This window comes from Lissotriton helveticus, chromosome 2_1 (genome assembly GCF_964261635.1).
Source record: "Lissotriton helveticus chromosome 2_1, aLisHel1.1, whole genome shotgun sequence".
In the NCBI taxonomy this organism is placed as follows: Eukaryota; Metazoa; Chordata; class Amphibia; order Caudata; family Salamandridae; genus Lissotriton; species Lissotriton helveticus.
Genome location: NC_136059.1, coordinates 271397950 through 271410139, shown reverse-complemented (window position 1 = coordinate 271410139; position 12190 = coordinate 271397950).

Here is a 12190-nt window from a genome sequence, read left to right as displayed (position 1 = left end):
TTATATCGTGGTGCCCCCCCCCCGTGTCCAGGGTCACTTCCGGAGATGGGCAAGGGTGGACCAGGGGGCACAGGCCCCAAACAGGGCACCATTGATCAATTCACAACTCCCGATGGGGGGCCATGGGCGGAGATTGGGGCGCTACAGCTCCCGATAATGCGGCCCTCTTGGCGGCATTCAATCATGCGAGGGACACTGGATGCTAAGATAGGTGCGGTGGTGTCCGAGGTCTCCTTTTCCCGCCAGGATCTTCGCAAAGCCATGGACCATATTACTGAGGCTGAAACCCGGGTCTTGACGGTGGAAGACACAGTGTCCACCCTCCAAAAAAAAGTGAAAAAGCTCACTGTGGTGTCGCAGGAGCTGGCCTCCAGGGTAGAAGATGCAGAAGGATGTGCAAGGTGCAACAATCTGCGCATTGTAGGCCTGCCGGAAGGATGCAAGGGTGGTTCGATGACCAATTTCATCACCAAATGGCTCACAGACATCCTGCCAAAAGGTATTCTCTCCTCATCCTTTGTGGTGGAACGGGCCCACCGAGCCTTGATGCAAAAACGTCTTCCGGGTGCGGCTCCCAGGCCAGTCATCGCCAAAATCATAAACTATGCTGATAGGGATGGAATCTTATGATTTGCCAGAACTCACAAAGATGGCTTTCAACATGACTCACTCTATTATGGTGTTCGCGGATTACACATGCCTGGTCCAGCAACAGCGTCAATCCTGCATGGCTGCGAAGTGCGGACTGCGTGAGCTGAACTTACAATACATGTTGTTGTGCCCAGCCAGGATGCGTGTGATCTACAACCTTTTTCTTTGACACCCCTGAGGCCGTTTTCGCATGGACAGATGAGCGCCCTCAACTTAGGCCTAACTCTCCACCTGTAGTTGATTTGGATTCCCCTTGCAGCTCACGTAGTCAATGGCCAAGGTGCAATAAATCCCAAAAATGTCGCAGCTCTGGATCAAGCAGGAGGTCTGCGAGTCCAGAGCGGCCACCTTGACAGTCCAGGAGCCGTATTCGCACTCAAACCACAAGTTGATTTGGGACTGGTCTATTTAGAGCAGTGTCCCTCTGGGTGGGCATGGGGCACGACCATGGGACTGATATTTGATATTTATTGATTTGTATAGCCCTGAATCACCCATGAGGGTATCTCGGCGCTGGGGACGGAGGAACATCAAAACAGGTGGGTTTTTAACATCTTTCTAAATTGAATCAGATTGTGTCCTGAGCGTATCTGAGGAGGCAGGCTATTCCAGAATCGGGGGGCAAGATAAGAAAATGCCTTGCTACCACTGCGAGCCTTTTTGATTCTGGGAATGGTGAGCAAATGTTCGGTGCTAGACCTGAGAGTTCGTGTCGGGATATAGGAGGAGAGCTTGTTGGTGAGATACATAGGGCCCATGCCATTACGGGCTTTGTGAATAATACAGCCTATTTTGAACTTTACCCTTTTCTTTATGGGGAGCCAGTGAAGTTGATTGAGTAGGGGTCCAGAGGGTGTTCTAGATGGGGCATTGTTGGTGAGTCGGGCAGCAGTATTCTGCACTACCTGGAGTTTATTAATGGCACTTTCATTGGCTGAAAACAGGAATGCATTACAATAGTCAAGCCTACTCAATATTAGGGCCTGCATGAGTGTTTTTTTTGTAGAGGAGGGTAATAGTGGAAAAATCCTACGCAGGAGGCCAAGAACATAGTAGCAGGAACCTGCGGTGGTGTTGGCATGTGTGTTATGTGTGAGTTTGTGATCAATTCTGACACCTAGGTTCTTAACCACTTCTTTGGGAGTGGGGGTGGTTCCCAGCTCTTCTGGACACCAAGTAGGTGACCAGTGAGTGGTAGCTCCTCCAAACAACATGATCTCTGATTTTCCCCCGTTGAGTTGCAAAAAGTTGTTACGCATCCAGGCAGCGATAGATTTCATGCCTTCGGAAAACAACAGATCAATGTTGGGTGTATTTTTATCAAATGTTAGAAGGAGCTGGGTGTCATCTGCATATGAGATTGGAGTAAACCCCAAGGATCTCATGAGTCTGGCCAGGTTGGGGTGACATATATATTGAAAAGGGTAGGGCTTAGGCAGGATCCCTGTAGGACCCCCTTGCTCACTTTGGTAGTGGCAGATGTAAAAGATCCCATGGTAACTGTTTGAGTTCTGTCTGTAATAAAGTTGGTGACCCACCTCAGTGCTGGCCCCTGAATGCCTATGTCTTGGAGCCTTTCCAGAAGGATGTGATGTGAAATGGTGTCAAATGCTGCTGACAAGTCAAGCAGCACCGAAAGCGCTGCTTGACCGTTGTCAGCAGCCATGCGTATATTGTCAGTAACCTCAATAAGGGCGGACTCGGTACTATGTTTAGCCCAAAACCCAGATTGAGAAATATCCAGTAGTTGGTGAGCTTCCAGATAATTAGACAAGTGTCTATTAATGTGTTTTTCAAGGAGTTTAGACTGTAAGGGTAGAGGAGATATGGGTCGATAATTAGTGATTTCGGTGGCTGGGACCTTGGGGTCTTTACGTATGGGTTTGATTTGCACATCTTTCCAAGCCGATGGAAGGTGGCCCTCCCTAAGGGAGCAATTCAGAATAGAGCAGATCGGAAGAGCTAGTTGTTCCGCAAATTTAGCAGAAATCCTGGCCGGGATGGTGTCCAAAGGTGAGCCAGATTTCATTGCTTCTATAAGGGATATAACTTCTTTCATATGAAGCTGGGGAAAGGTGTGGAGTTGGGCAGATGTGGTATAAGTGTCAGGAGAGCAGACCGTTGGGGGAAGGGAAGAAGTGTTAGCAGCAATGATTTTCTGGTAGATGGTATCAATTTTGAGGATAAGATGCTCCGTGACATCCTTGCATATGGACTGTGAGGGGGATTCCACAGTGTCACATGCTGATGGGCTAGAGTAGGCTTTTACTATTTTAACCCCTACCGCGCTACCGCGTTTTCCCGCTGTGCGCTGAAAATAAAAAAATGTCTTGTTTATGACAAAGCCAGCTCGTCATCCGCGTAGCGCAGGTAACGCCCATGACGAGCTGGCTTTGTCATCAGCACTGAAGGGGTTATATAGCTCCCTGGGATTGGATCCAGCCTTCTCCAATTAGATGAGTAATGTGCATTTTGCGCGCTGTTTTAATGTTATTGTGGTAAGCTGTTAAGGCGCATTTGTATTTAGTTCTGTGCGCTCCAGTTTTTTACATTCACTCTTTTCAATACGTAGAGCCGGGGAGTACCATTCTGTAGTAGCAGCAGAGCTTTTGGGGGGTAAGTGGCCGGTTTTAAAGGTGCTGCTTCATCTAGTACACTGGAGATAGTGTTGTTAAAATGGCTTAGTTGTTCGACATTGAAATCAATGTCCCATGTCGAAAAAGAAGAGGCAAGGTGATGAGCTTTGATTTTATGCCAGGGCCTGTACCACCTATCTGTGAGGGGTATGGGAGAAAGTGAGATGGGGGGGCTTGTCGGATGGAAATTAACTACAGAGTGATCCGACCAAGTGAGCGGTAAAGTATCTCTATATTCAATGAATTGAGGGTTGGAAAGAATTAAATCAAGGGTGTGTCCTGCTAGATAAGTGGGATCGCTGTTGAGCTTGAGAAGCCGCTGGGAAGCCCAGTCCTCTAGACAAGTTTTGGCGTCTAAGTTGTTTAAGTCCTCACTATGAATATTAAAATCTCCTAGAAGTAGAAAAGTTCGGGTAGCAGCAATATGGGGGTCGATAAATTCTAAAAGACGACCATTAAAGTTGTTTATTGGTTCAGGGGGCCTATAAACCAGTGCTCCTTTCCAACTCTGTTGGGGGTGTAGTTCAATTTTAAAAATAAGACATTCGAATAATTTCGAACAGAACTGGTCAAGTATGGTAACTGGTATATGTTCTTTATGAATTATGGCTATACCTCCGCCCGCTCGTTCTAGCCTATCAAGTCTTTGAATGCGAAAGCTGGGTGGGAGAGCTAGAGCTATCGCAGGAACCACAGAGGGTTTAATCCAGGTTTCCGTGAGAAATCCCAGTTCGGGGTTAGTATCCTCTAAGAGATCCCAGATGGCGGTGGCATGTCGGGGGAGAGATCTAACTTTTGCCAAGAGGCCTATCCATGTAGTATGCTGGGTTGACTCGGCAGGGGGGTTCGTGTAGGGCCGTCTCGGCGGTAGAAGGTGATCTGGTAGTAATAGAATTAGCTGTAGTTTTTATGTTCTGCAGGGGGCTGGGCTGGTACTTACACTTATAGCAAGAAAAAGGTCCTTCGGGCCATTCTCCGAAGGGACATGATTGGGGGGCCGGTCTAAGCTTCAACAGGAAATCTCTAGTATAGGTCAGCATTGGTAAGGCTCGAGAGGAGCTATCAAGATTATCAGGTTTAAAATGACCAGGGGTCCTGGCTCCTGGCGATGAACAGGCACGGCGCGACTGCATAGCCACAGACTTATTGCGCCCCTCGTTTTGTATCGTTGCGGGGTGGGAAGGACTCCTTTGGTGTGCATATGGGGGCCCTCCATTGGGGGTCTCCTGTGTCACACACCACAACAGATACTCCTATTTATTGGCGGTGTCGGATGGGGGGTGGTGGGGTTTTAGGGAAATTTAGTATAGTATTGATGTGTTTGAGTTATGTTTCTTTTTGCAGTCAGGCCATGACCTCTGTGCTCTTCTCCCTGTAATTTCAAGGGGTGATAATGTCAGGTGATGCTACTCTGGTTGGGGATCAAACTGTAGTGTCTTGGAATGTCCCACTTATTAGGCACCAAGGCCCCTTGTCTAGCTCGATTTGGTTTCCACCATGTGTACCACGCTGGGTTTACTCGGGGTTCCAGAGGAGTGGCTATTCTCATTCACTGAACGGTCCAATTTCAATACATTGCACACAAGGCGGATCTGGGAGGCCTGTTCCTCTTTGTCACATGCACATTGTCAGAGCAGCGGGTCACCATTGGCAGCATTTATGAACCTGCCCCTCTGGGAACTGCATTTATTGATAAACTGGTGGCAACATGGGGAGGCGTACATGAGACCTTGACCCTGCTAGGGGGCAACTGGAATGACACCATGGGGCCGCTAGACCGCCAACGTAGTCCAGACAGCACACCTTTACTGGGTCAAACTAACTTGCATACCTTAGTTACTACCTTGGGATGGGCTGACGTGTGGAGCGAATATCATCCCACCGAACGTAACTTTACTTATCTTTCCCTGGTGCATGGTTCACAATCGCGATTAGATTATATTTTGCTCCACGGATACATTTTCATTGGTTTTCCCGTGTAACACACATGCCTCACGGGCTCTCCAACCACTCTCCGATTAGTTTATAGTTCCACAGCCACTCCCGGAAACCCCCCTTCTGTGGTGAATGTCCCCGTGGCACCTACGGGACCCGGCATACCAGAATATGCTTCACACAGCGGTCACTACATATTTAGAAGATAACTACCCCACAGCCCCCTCTTTGACTATTTTATGGGAAGCCTTAAAACCGACAATCCACTGTGCTGCGATTAGTTATCATACGAATGAAAAGTGGGCGCGACGGGAGCAGTTGGAGGTTCTGGAGTTGCGTCAAGCGACATTGGCCTCCCAGCTCAATATCGATCCAAACCCTACCATTCGTCGGAACCTGCTTCAGGCACAGCAGGATCTTTGGCAACATCTTATGGACGAAGCAAAAGAGATCTGGGAGGTGTCACAGCACCAACTCTACCAATGGGGCGATAAGTCCAGTAAGATGCTCCATAGACTCTGCCAGGCGGATGCGTACCCGGCGGTTATGCCTGCTATTCGTGGCATTGACTTGTCCCTACACACAACACCACAGGGGGTCGCTGCAGAATTTGCTAGCCACTTCACCGCCCTTTATACCAGACACGAAAAAATGTTGACGGAACTGATTGCCGAATGTTTGGTAGATGTACCCCTCCGCCGACTCCCTGATCATCTCCCTGAACAATTAGACGCTCCTATCACAACAGATGAGCTTACTGGGGCCCTCAATGCGCTCCATCCTGGACGCGCTCCTGTACTTAACAGGCGCCCAATGGAATTCCTAAGGCCGAACATACACACCATAGGGCCCCATCTATTAGCTGGGTGTGTTTATTCCAGCTCCTCGAGGCGATAAACTTTGGGCCTCGCTTCTTGACGTACGTACGCCTTCTTTACACGGAACTGATGGTGTGGGTCCGGGTTGCAGTGCACTACTCACAGCCTTTCTCTATTCAGCAGGGCACTAGGCAGGGCTGTCCCCTATCTCCACTATTATTTGCTCCTGCAATTGAGCACCTGGTGGCTTGGGTTAAGAGGATTTGACTGGTCCCGGTCGTACTCAGACCGTATAGCTTTATATGCAGACAATGTCCTTTTTTTAATGACGGATCCTTAGTACTCAGGACCCTATATATCGGAAATCCTTAGGTTATTTGGCGTAACTACGGGCCTTCCCGTTAACAAGGCCAAATCTATTGTATTCCCGGTGTGCGGACATCAAGTACGTGACACCTGGGCTTCACAACTCTTCCGGGGGAATGATGGCTTCAAATATCTTGGCATTTATATCTCCCCATGTCCGAAAGTCTACTGGGCACACAATATTTCTCCAGAATTGGCTGGCCTTAGCAGCGAAACCGCTGTGTGGTCTTCTCTCCCTCTCTTGGGTGGTCCGCCATTTTTAAAATGTTGTCACTGCCCCGAATACTATGTCGACTCCAGATCTACCCATACCCCATTCCATGCTCATGGTTTGCGCCATTCGCAGCCATTCAAAATAACTGTATGTGGAATGGTGAGGGAGTCAGGGTGGCGCTCCGTACATGTACACAATCCACATATTGCAGCAGGATCGCCCCAGCAGATATTTATGCTTATTGTATAGCGTCTCATATTCTGGTAATAAACGAATGGTGGTATAGTTCTGCCACGGATCCAGCGTATTTGGCTGAACATGCTGCAATGGATCAGGTCCCGCTGCTTCACCTATAATGCAGCTCCGTCCGTCTTGATCATTTGCGGACGGCTGGCAGGGTGGTTATACAACTTTGGCGGGGTAAGACTTGATAGATGGGCTGGCAGGGGACACTTACTCAAATGACTCCCCTATGGCAGGGCACATACCTCCGCTCCGTGACGATGCTGGAGGGGTTTGGAGGGTGGACTGCATTGGGATGTCGACCCTCGGGGATTTAATGCATGGCACCACAATGAAATCATTTCGACAACTGCAGGATGATTTTGATTTACATAAATCACAATTTTATACGTTTCTTCAACTCTGACATGCACTTCTCCCTCGGATCAGTACATTAGAGTCCCTCCCTGAGTTTCAGCCCCTGGAGGGCCGGTAGCTTACAGGAGATCTAGGACCTCACAAGATCAAACAGGTATGTCAGACACTGGCAACCCATACACCTACCACACTGGACAAGACACGACTTGCATGGCAGGCTGACATACCCAAAATCACTGATGACGATTGGCCCGAAGCCATCGCCAGCACAAGGGGTGTGGCGGTTTCCATGCATTTTCACCTCATCCAATTCAAATATATATATACCGCGCATATTACACAAGGGTACCCCTGTGGCGGATGGGTGTTATCCAATCTCCCATGTGTCTGAGGTGCGATGGGGAGGAAGGGACATTCTTACACACAGTCTGAAGCTGCTCAGCATTACAGCCATTTTGGTGTCAAATCAGATCATGCCTACACCAGGTGCTGTTATGGGATATCCTACTTGATCCATGACTCTTCTTGCTACATTCAACCAAGGATATTGGGGGGAATAGGTATAAGCAGCACCTATTGTTTTTGGCTCTCACGGTGGCTCAGAGGGACATAGCGCAAATTTGGAAGGCAACATCACCCTCGACTTTAGTCAAATAGAAACTGAGCGGGATACATGTATGGGGGCTGAGATTGCTGTCTTTGAGGCCCGAGGGTGCCCTGATAAACATTGCAAAACATGGACTCGATGGGCATAGTATCGTGGTATCGACCTTCCCCCTTTGCCCGAGATGGACCCCTGAGAATGGCTCAGTTCTTTTTGTGCTATTATATCCCCACTGTAAGTTCTAAAATGGGTATATGGACATGTTTGATGTTGCACGCTGTGACGAGTACAACGCTTGCTCGAATATGGAGACTGGTACTTGTCTGTGAGTTTTTCTTTTATGTCACCTACATGTTTGGTGGGTGTTGTTATAAATCAGATATATGGTTGTTGGAACAATGTCATTTTTTGTCTCTCTTGCTTTGGTGGGGTTGCAACCCCTACGTATTGTAAAATAGCCAAATAAAATTGGTTGTTAGAAAAGAAATGACTCCCAGCCTTTTGACCAAAAATAGCCCCTGTAGTGAGATCCACCACTTGACAAGGCCAAACAAAACTCAGTGAGACCAGCAATACACAAGCACTGTCTTGGATGTTGATAGATGATGGGATTCTGAATTTCCACCTCACAGGAAGTTAAGGCAAGGGCATTTGGCTGTAAACATGAGCCACGTGTATTTTTGGGAGGTGATATGCATGAAAATGAGTTTCTTATATCTTTTGCAGAATGGTAAGGGATGTCAATAAAGATAACTATCTTGCTAGCAGGTGTAGATGAGATTAAACTTACGGAACCTTTCAATCTTGAGCAATAAAGCAGGTGACCAAAGGATCAAAGTTTCTTTGTGGTTCCTGCACATCCAGGAGAATTCCAATGCTTGAACTGGACCAGTAAATTGTCAAATACATTTGATGAAAGAGATTTTAGAGTCTGCTAGAAGTAGTAAGATGTTTACCGAATTAGATCTTTATGAAGCATATCATCTCTTTTGAGTAAAGGGAGGGGATAAATAGAAGATGGCCTTTAGAACACAGCTATGTAACTTTGAATATTGAGTAATGCTTTTTGGTTTAAGTAATGCTCCAGCCATTTTGAGCATATCATGGCCCACATTTTTGCTGACATGTTTAATCAATTCCATGTAGTCTATCTTGATGATATCTGGGTCTGTTCCAATGATTCCTTGTTACACCCCTAGCATCTCCATCAAGTGTTGATCAGAGTCCATCAAAATCAACTTTTTGCAAACCTGAAAGTGTGAGTTTGACCAATCTGAATATGAATATCTGGGATTCCAATTGAACAACATAAAGTATCTCCTAGTCTAGAATGGCCAACCCCTTCTAGTATAAGGGATGCACAGTGTTTTCTTGGGTTTGCCAATTTCGAACAGCAGGTTGTGGGCACTTTTGCTCAATTAACAACTAACATCACCGCATACTTTAGAAATATGCACTTAGTCACAGTTTCCAGTGGGATTTTATAGCCAGGAAAGCATCCAGTGAACTGAAACAAGCCTTTATTTATGCCCCAGTCTTACGACATCCCGATCCAACTAAGAAATGTATTGTTGAGATGGACACCTCTGACCGGGCCATTGGTTCTCTTACATCTTCAAGAAGATGAAGGACTAAAACACTAAATTTTTTACCTCTCACATATTTTGCCTAATTCTGAAAGGAATAACTCTGTCTTAGAGAGAACTTCTGGCACTGCAAATAACTTGCTCTCAATGGAGAAATGTTTTATGGGAGTCCGTGAACCCTTCGCAATTCGCACAGATCATCGTAACCTGCAGTGCCCGAGTATTATGCATTGCGGAAATAGTTGCCCAGCCAGTTGAGCATATTGTTTCAATCAGTATGACTTCTCTATTACTCATATTCCTCGTTCTAAGAAAACCTTGGCAATGCCCTCTCTTGTAGATCTCCTGAGTCTCTCCAACTTTTTTGTCAAAATATCTTTTTTCCATATAAATTCACAGGATGACACAATCTTTTCTTTAAAGAGTCCAAACCTGTTGATAGCATGCAGCCTACATGGAAATAACGAAGAGTGTATTTGACTGGTTTCATCGGCCCTGGGGCCAGCCACTCCTCCCCTGCCCTGCAGCAGGACTGCCTACCCAAAACCAAACCCTTCTTTCTGCTTTCTCGCAGTGCGAGAAGCGGAAACATAAAATGGTCTTTATAATGGACCCAAGGATGCTCCTGGGCTAAGCTCCCCCTGGAGGAGTGGATCCAGTAACTGGAAAGGACCAGACCTTTACCTAACCCATGCCCAGTCACAGCCAATGAGTACTTCACCAACTGGATAGAGGAGGCACTTGACTCTGTTCTTCCGAAGACTAGGATAAAAAGGACCGGCAGGTCTCATAACTCCCCCTGGTTCTCCTCTGAACTGCACACCTTAAAACAGCACTGCAAGGTTAAGGAAAGACAGTGGAGGAAAGACTTCCTACCTACGAAAAAGATGGAATACAGGGCCACTATCTGTGTCTATAAAGCAGAAATAAAAAAAGCCCAGACCTCCTATTATGAGAGCAAGATTTTATTTGCTGCCAACTCTCCTAGAGAAACTTTTATTATTATAAAAAAACTTCTTAAAGGCCCCGCCCCACGAATAGCACTGGATACCTCTGGCTTACGTTGCAACAAACTGGCAGACTTTTTCACCACCAAGGTTCAGCATATTCTGAAATCCCTACCGCAGAAGGTTGACGAGGGACAGAATCTGGACTACCATACGGATAACGACCCACGTCCCTCTGAACACACACTAGAGTCTTTCCCTCCTCTGCCCCAGGAAGCTCTTCTTGCTTTATTATCCTCGGTAAAGAGCGGATCACCAAAGGATCCTGCACCGCTTAACATCTTAAAACAAGTAGCCTCGACAACCACTAACATGAAAGACCTGATTAATGCCTCTCTGTCCACAGGAATAGTTCCTACCAATTGGAAAGGGGCCATGGTGAAAGCCCTTCTTAAGAAACCTAACTTGGACCCGGCAGATTTGGGCAATTATCGCCCTAGCTCCCTCTTGCCAGGTATAGGTAAAATTGCAGAGAAATATGTTAGCCAAACCCTCTCAGGATACCTCAAAACCCACAACTAAGCATGGGCGTAAAATTCGCTCCGCTCGCGGATTTTTCGGATTTTCGGCAAATTCCCAATCCGCGAACGCTCGCGAATTTGTCGAAAATCCGTGAATCCGCTCGCGGCGGATTTTTTGCTTGGTTGCGGCGCGCGGCGTGGTGCACGGCGTTCACTTTCCGTCATTTAGCGTTTGCCGAGTTGTTTTTCTTTGCGAGTGACGCGCCATTTTAGATCTTGCTGCGTGTTCCCGCGGGAGTTTAGCGCCCGCGAATACGTACTCGCGGCTTGCCACCTTGCACAGCACACCTCGCGAGAGTTCGCAATTGCGAACACGTAGTTGCGGCGGAAAGGAACAATCTCGCACTTGCGAAATAGAGATTTTGCAATTTCGCACAAGAAAATCACCAGCAAACAGGATAAACCTTCAGAAAATTATGATTTGTATCAGAATCACTCCTCAGGTTGACATTTGCATGGCCTTTTTTTTTGCAAGGAGTCCATTTTGGGGCGGGGGGGGAGGAAGGAAGTGCCCCACAGTCTCCAACTTCCTGTTCCTGTCCAGCAGGCTCCTCCCAGTGCTTTGTCCATCTCCTGGTCACTTTCATTTGGATCTGGAGCTGGAAGGATTACTTTTTGTGGGTGCTGCTGGATATTTGGATTTGAGGCCTTTTTGACTGTCTTTGGATCACTTTTGGATTAGAAATCAACTTTCACAAGTAAGTTTGTTTGGGGCATTACAGTTGCTGCAAGTAAAATTTTGGAACTTTTTCAGAACATTAAATAAATTATATTGTGGGTAGCCACAGTATCCAGTAGGACCAGGGTTGGTTAGGGGTGCATGATACAAATGTTTTGTTGAATTTAAACACCATTGAGGCCATGGATGGGCTGGGATTGTGCTGATTTTTGTCCTTTTTTTGGGCCTGCTGGTTTGGCCCTTTGCCCAGGGGTGGTGAGTGTTGCATGGGCCTAGTCTTTCTGTGGGGTGTCTTCTTGAATTTAAACATAATTGAGGCCATGGATGGGCTGGGATTGTGCTGATTTTATTGTTTTTTGTCGTTTTTGGGGGGGTGCTGGTGTGGCCTTTTGCCCAGGGGTGGTGGTGCATGGACTGAGTGTGCCTGTGGTGTGGTCTCACTCTCTTTAATGTAAACATCATGGATGGCATTGGATTGTGGTGATTTCTGGCTGTTTTTCTGTTTTTCGGGGGTGTACTGTTGATGTGGACTGGCCATGTGGGTGGTGGTGGTGGCCATCTTGAGTGCTGGCT